Here is an 8,111-nt window from a genome sequence, read left to right on the forward strand (position 1 = left end):
TTTTTTTCTTAGCTGTGATCACCTATCAAGGAAACCTGGGCCCAAGCAGTTGACTATTGATGGAACCTAAACAGATGCAAAGCCTAGGAAGGAACACCTTGAGGCACGGACTTGTGCAGAAGCAAAGAGACAGCACTCATTGGTTTTTAGGAGTCGTTTTGTTCTGCTCCTGCTGCACTCATTATGCTGTGGTATAGTGGAAAGAATACAGGATTGGGAGTCTAGGGTTCTTCTATAGTTCTGATTCTGCAGTCTCCCTGTAGCCAATTATTTAATCTCTCTGGACATCACTTTATAATCTGTAGAATGAGAAGATTGGCTTAGTTAATTAGGGAGACTTCATAGTGTAGAGGGTAAAAGCATAGGCTCTGAATGCCTGAGTTTGACTATAAGGCCTACCACTTACTACCTGTGCAACCTTAGGAAAGTTACTCAGCTTCTCTGATCCAGAGTTTCTTCATCTTTAAAATGGAGATAGCAATAGTACCTAGGTGAGAGATTGAGAATTAAACAAAGATGCCTGTAAAGCACATAAAACAATGTCTGGTGGACAATATATGTTCAGCGGAAGCTAGCCATCTTGTTATCATTGTAAATATTATTTTTGTAATACCTCTATCCTCTTCATCATTGTTATCATCATCTTTGAGGGCTTTCTCGGCTGTAAAATCCTTTGAAACCATCTGTTCAAAAAAGCAGATTCAAAAGCAGTAGTATTTAAATTCTAAAACACTAAATGGAAAAGAATATGGTAGTTGGAAAAGAACAGGTAGTGCAGTCAGATAACAGTTGACTCATCTCCATCCTGACTTCATTGTATTTTTCCACTCATAGCTCTCTCTAAATCCAGGGGGATATCTTCCATTCCTCATCTTACTAAACTGCTTAGTGACACTGACCACTACTTCCTTGTCAATGAGACCATCATTGGTCAGTAAATCAAAAAAGTTGGTTGGAACAGGGAATTATTAAAAAAAAAACAAAAACAAAAAAATGAATGTGTCTGTGTGTATATGTATTTAAACATTTTATTTTAGCATAACACTCAAAACATATATTCATTTGCCAATCTTAAGGCGTAGAGCTGGGGTCTTTGAAGTATTTCTGCTGACTAGAGATCTGTGTCATCTTTCTGCATAAATCCATGATATAGCATCTAAACGTTTCAATTAAAAGTTTTTAAGATGGAGGGAGACTTTAGAGGGTCACAAAGAGATCAGAGTATACCTTGCACATTTTAAAATTACTTTTCCCTTTGCCTTTTATTATTTCCTTACTTTCATCTACCTTGGCAGCCACTTTTGTTTAGTAGTTTTCTCTTATGGAATCTTTGGTTTCTTAGGAATAACTCTAGTTTACTGCTTACACAATAACATCCCCCCCCCCATCCTTGGTTTTGCTTTCTGATGTTTCACTTACCCATGGTCATTTGTGATCTGAAAATATTAAATGGAAAATTCCAGAAATAAACAATTCATAAGTTTTAAATTGCATGTCATTCTGAGTAGCATGATGATATCTCGAGCCATCACGCTCTGTCCCACCTGGGATGTGAATCATCCCTTTGTCCTCAGTCTCCATGCTGTCTACACTACCCACCTGTTAGGCACTTAGTAGTCATCTCGGTGATCAGATCCTCTGTCTGAGGATCTCAGTGCTTGTGTTCAAGTACCCTTATTTTACTTAATAATGGCCCCAAAGCACGAGGGTAGTGATGTGGCAATTCTGATATGTCAAAGAGAAGCGGTCAAGTGCTTTCTTTAAGTCAGAAGGTGAAAGTTCTCAACCTAATAAGAACAGAAAAAAAGTCATATACTGAGATTGCTAAGATCTATGGTAAGAACAAATCTATCTGTAAAATTGTGAAGAAGGAAAAAGAAACTCATGCTAGTAGTTTTGCTGTCATACCTCAAACTGCAACAGTTACGGCCATGGTGCCTGACAAGTACTTAGTTTACAATGGAAGAGGCATTAAATTTGTGGATGGAAGATATGAACAGAAATGTGTTTTGATTGACAGCAACCAGGTTCAGTACTATCCGCAGTTTCAGGTATCCCCTGGGGATCTTCAAACACATCCCCTGCAGATAAGGGGGGAGTACTCTATTTCAGTTTGTGTAATATTTTATTAATCTTCCTCATTATAACCAGCGCGCTTGGCACCACCAGGTTTGAGACCATACCCAGCTAGCTTTTGGTAAGCCTACAGGCCAGGTGGTGAAGCAGAAAGTTGTGGGTGTGCTAGAGAGAACCCTACTAGCCTGAGAGCCCAGCATGCAGGGAGCATCTGCCATGTATCCTAGAAGGCATGAAGGGCTTTGGTTAATCTGTTCCACTGGGTAAGAGAACGTTACCTGCGACACTTTCTGCTGTTCCCTCTTCCCTTGGTTTCTGTCATAACGTTCTCCTGCTTTGCTTCCGACCCCTCTGGCTGCTTCTCTGTTTCCTTCGCAGATCTGCCTGTCTCTGCCTGGCCAGTGAATATTTAGAGTTTGGTAGGGTGTAGGCCTGCTCTTCTCTACACGCTCTCTCATAATGAGAGTTTATCCAGGCCCAAGGCCTCGGTGAGCATTTATGCTCAGGTAGATGATTCTCGGGTTTATATCTCCAACGCAGAGTACTCCTGAGCTGCAGACTCTGTGTCAGTGACCTTCCTGATGTTTCCTCGAGGATGGCATAGAAGCCCTTTGCAGTCAGCATGACCAAAACCAGACAGTGAAAGTCACCACCATCCATTCAGGTCCATCCAAACCAGAGCCCTAGGAGCTGCCTTTGCCATCCCTCTGTCCATCATTTCCTGGGCATCTCTTTGGCTTTGTTTTCTTATAGGGGGTGAGGGAGGGGGAGGAAAGAGACTTAAAAATAGGATGTACTGAAAAGGTAAGAGAAGGCAAAGTAACACCTTCTCTTAGGTTAGTTTTATTGCCTTTGTTAAAATTGTTTTGATTCTGGGTTAGCAGTTAGAGACAGGTCAATACCTACCTAGTGTTGATGAAGGTACTTTTCCTGTGCCGGCCACTTGAGGCAGCACACATGGGGGAGACATGTTAACCTGAACAGGATGCTGGTGGGCTTCAGGTCATGCAGCATCATGGTGCAGTGGGAGAGCCCTGGGGGAGTGGAGTGGAAGCCTCAGGTCCCCAGCCACCTGCCCTCCCTCTTTGGGGCTGTGTGCTTGGGCGTGGCCACATAGGCTCTCTTCAGCCTCCCCTTTGCTGTTGCTAAGGACAGACATTCAGGGTTTATTTTTTCACTTTAAATGTTTTGCCTGAAACGCTTCCAGGGAGAGCTGCAAGGCAAAGTGGCCCTGAGGTGGGAGGAGAATTTAGGGTATGAACCCTTGTTCTAGCAGTTAGAAGAGGAATTCAAAAAATGTGAGTTAGTAAGGAAAGTGGAGAGGCTGAAATTATATGACTCCTTCATAGACATATTTTTTTCGCACATTTAATTTTACAAATTTGGGATGGATCGTAGACAGGCATGGAGAGTGGTCAGGGTGGGAGTGGCACATCTTCTGTGTTCGCCTTGTGTGCTGTGCCCTAAGTGTGTTCCCACCATGGTTCCACCTCTTTCCAGTGTCGTACCTCACTGGGGCCTTCTGCTGTCCACCTCCTGCTGGTTCGTGGTCACTCTTAGTGATGGCGCCATTTTCTAGAACCAGCTCTCTAGACTTCTGCACTCCCATTGCAGACGTGCCCGCCCCCTTCCTCCTGGCACTCGATTACTTAAATATCAGAGATGCCTATAGTAGAGTCCGGTGCAAGTCAGAGGCAGCAACCCCTCGACATGACTTTTGCCTCATTTATTTTTCTGAGTCTTGATGTTCTAGACCCATTTGGCTCATACTCAGAAACGAATAGAAGTTTACGCTCACATTTAGAAGAGAATTGCAAAAAAAAGTATGCAGGTCTGTGGCTTAGGCTAAAAAATTAAAGTCAGATATGAAACTGAAGAATATTGATGCAGAGCTGGAGTGATTTCAGACATAAGGATCAATTTATGGACCTGATGATCTATCATACTTGGTAACAATTTGTGAGGGGATTAGGGTTATTAATAATAGTGATGACAATAATGATTTTAGCAGCTCCCATATATAGAGGAGCTGTGGCTTCTAGGCCCAGGTCTAGTGCTATATATGCATTGTCTCAATCCTCATATTAGCTGATGAGAGAGGTGTTATTTTTATGCTATATACTACAGTCCCCAACTCCCGGGCCGCGGACCGGTACTAGTCCCTGGCCTGTTAGGAACTGGGCCATACAGCAGGAGGTGAGCGGCAGGCAAGTGAGGGAAGCTTCATCCATATTGACAGCCACTCCCCGTCTCAGCATCACTGCATAAGCTCTGCCTCCTATGAGAACAGCAGTGACACTAGATTCTCATAGGAGCGCAAACCCTACTGTAAACTGCGCATGCGAGGGATCTAGGGTGCACACTCCTTATGAGAATCTAATGCCTGATGATCTGGGGTGGAGCTGAGGCAGTGATGCCAGCACTGGGGAGCAGCTGCAGATACAGATTATCATTAGCAGAGAGGTCTGCACAATAAATGTAATGCGCTTGAATCATCCCAAAACCATGATCCCCACCCCCGGGCCATGGAAAAATTGTCTTTCATGAAACTGGTCTCTGGTGCCAAAAAGGCTGGGGACTGCTGCTATATAGACAAAATTGAGGCCTGTAAGGGCTCATAACTCATCCAAAATCATACAGCTGGTAAGGTGCGGCGCTGAGATTTGAACCCAGGTAATCTGGCTCCAGAGCAGGAACTTTAGCCAGTACACCACCCATCTCTCTGCCTTAGCCAGATTTGATAAATAATCAGCTTTCTACCCTGTAACTCAATTCCGGACTTCTGTTCTTTATTTGCCTAATAGTATCTGCATGATTTAGAATGAAGACAAACTGCACTCTGGTTAAAACAAAATAATATTAATACGACTACTCACTTCTTACCAATTTGTGGGAATTCCAGATATCATGAAGCCTTCCCCCTCGCTCCCCAAGGAACCTGACAAGGAAGCACAAGAAGGGAGAAAGCTATGTTAAGTTGAAACATTAAAACCACAGGCACTTATTAAGTGTGTGAGGGAGCAGTTGCATTTCTGGAGTGTAACATAAATCATCTGGAAAATCTAGTACGGAGCATTCCAGGGACTCGACACGACCGACTGGAAGGTCTGCTGTCTATTGATATTTCTGCTATAAATGATCTCAGTGGGGTGCTGGCTGGCCGGTTGCCTCCAGCAGTTATTTCTTGTTTTGCTAGAGCAGCAATTCGAAGCCTGTGATCCCCGCGTGGGGTGAGAGGTGTGATTCAGGAGGATGTTATGGACCCGCCAACAGGGTAGGGGCAGAAAAGGGTCAAGAACCCAGTGGCTCCAGAGAGGTAAACACTTTAGAAGCTGTGTGATTATGTTACTAGAGAGTCTTGAAGAGCAAGTATTTAAGGGGCACAGGGAGCAAACCATCAAACGTGAAGGCAGGAAGAAGTTTTGCCTTTTTACTCCGATTTGGAATAGTGACAGCCAGTAAAAAACAAAGATTTAGTATGCTTGAGAGAAGGTTAGTCATCTGATCCCACACTGTAAGGATTTTGGCAGTGCTTTTCCCTTCCTCAGTGATACGGGTTTATTTTTAGGAAAAAGAAGTGACCTGACTCGTAGCTGTAGCTAAAGGATGCTTAATAAGGAATTAAATTGGCACCTTCATAAAAGTAGACAAAATACCATGTTTTTATGGACTGTAATAAAATGCATTTAAAAACAAAAGGCTCTGGCGCAGACCTGTCCAATAGAAATATAATATAATGTGACCCATGGGTGCCATTTTTAAATTTGTTAGTAACCACATTAAAAAATAGGTAAATTAACTTTAACGATTTATTTTATTCAACCCAATATATTAGAAAATTCATCATTTCAACATGTAATCAGTATAAATTATTATTGAGCGATTACAGTCTTTGTTTTCACTAAGTCTTTGAAATTGTGTGCATGTTTTACACTTTGGGCACCTCTCAGTTCATATGGGCCACGTGGCAAATGCTCAGTAGCCACATATGGCTGGTGCTTACCGGAGTGGAAGGGAGGAAAGAAGAAAAAAAGAAAGGAAGGAAAGAGGGAGGAAGGAAGGGAGGGAATAAAGGAAATGTTAGAGAAAAATCTAAGGACTCCTTATCAGCACATAATACCCATCAGGTCCTCATGGGCAGTCCCCAGGGCCGGACTTGCCAGTGGTCCATTTCAATAAATGGTCACCGGCAAGTCAGCGAGGTCCATCCTCCTGCCTGGTTAAACATTCCTCTCACCCTTCTTGTGCCAATTGATGACTGATTGCATTTTCTGGGTGTAAATAGAAATGATTTTCACCAAATTTCTTCTCCATTTTATTATTCTGAAGAGCACCCCCTGGCCATTTGCTCTCACCTAATTGTTCTACTTGATCTCATTCTCCAACTTTTCTCCTTTTCCACTGGAGTACGTGAGAGGCAGCTAGGAGGGACATGTGTGCATGCATAGACCCCAAACACCAATTAGGGACCCCTTTTTTATAGAGGGGAATCAAAATACCTCTTAAGAGCGGTCTCCCAAGGCAGCATAGACACCATCTCTTACATGAGCAAAAAATAAACCGAAGAGTGCTGATCACAATTTTGCATGCAAGTTGGTTAGTGGAGCTGGAGCTGTTCAACTCGTGTGTACCATTTTCTATTTCCATGCACCAATTTGGGAGTTTGCACGTGAATGCGGTAATTGTTCATGCAAAGCTGAAAATGCAGGTGTGGAAGCCTTTTTTAGAGTACTAGAACTGTCTGGTTCTGTTCTCATTTGACTGAGTTTTGTTCTCTCTTTCGTGATGTCATACATGGAAGAATATTATTCACTAAAATATATTTTCAATGTGTGGAATGTGTTGTAAGCTTCGGAAATGGTTTATATAACTGTACCACTGAGTATGTGGTATGTCTCCACTACAGAGAGAAAAAGGAGAAGCCACTGATGGAAATTTGCTGTTGTGTCTCGGGGGTAGCGCCTTTGAACAAACGAATGGGCTTCTCTTGTGGGTGGAAGTTGTGCTAAGCCCCCAGAGTGTGGAATTTATACTGTTACAAACCTCTTGAAACTAGTCTTGCACATGGTGAGTTTTTATGCTTTCCAACAGTGTCCATAGTGAATTATTTTATACTATTCAGAAAATTTTAAAAATTCTCCGAAGACTTTATTGATAAGCCAATGTGACATTTTGTTACAGAGTTGAAACCCCAATTAATAACTCAGGAGAAAAAGAACTGATAATATTATTTCATGTCTTGTGTAGAGGCCACACTGAAATGAGTGCCCACCTTGCATACCATGCTTCTTGGGAGATTTCTCATTTTCCATTTTCTGCTGTTTGAGGTTAAGATTCCCAGTCATTTCTTGTACACCAGCATGGTGTTTGTCCTGTCATTATTTGGTTATCTCTACAAAGTTAAGTTGTTACATTCTTCCTTTGCTTTCCTTGTCATATCAACCTTTGATTTTTTCCAGTGGCATGTGTGTGAATTATTCTGACTCTCAGAAGTTTCTTTTTTCTTCTTGCTGCTCTCGTATATCCTGCTCACACCAGCGGGAACAGAGAAAGGACAGATGGTAGAATGGAGGTGAGGTGTCCTTTCTCCTTATTGGAGCTGAAGTGTAGGGTTGAGTGGGAGATGCCACTGACACTGTTGTTTAAAAAAGGCTCCCTGGAGATGGGTGATGGTAATGGTTGCATGACAACATGAACGTACCTAATGCTACTTAAAAAGGGTTAAAATAGTAAATTTTATGTTCTGTATTATATGTTTTACCACAATTTACAAAAAAGGTTTCCAGGTTTCCTCTGAATTTTATACTGGCTGATGGTTTTCCAAGACCCATTACGGTTTTTGCATCTTGGTCTCGTGGCTAACCTACTTTGGGGCCCAGGGAGTGTGGAGACCTCAGTGCTCATCATCCTCCAGAGTGACTGTAGGTGGCAGTTTGCACTGGACTTTCTCTGATGGAAAAGGCGCTGATGCAGTCATGATGTGGGCCGTGGCCTCGTGGGAGAATTTCTTCATTTAACGATGTCTGTTAATGAGC

Source organism: Propithecus coquereli, unplaced genomic scaffold, assembly GCF_000956105.1.
Source record: "Propithecus coquereli isolate 6110/MARCELLA unplaced genomic scaffold, Pcoq_1.0 Scaffold12, whole genome shotgun sequence".
NCBI lineage: Eukaryota > Metazoa > Chordata > Mammalia > Primates > Indriidae > Propithecus > Propithecus coquereli.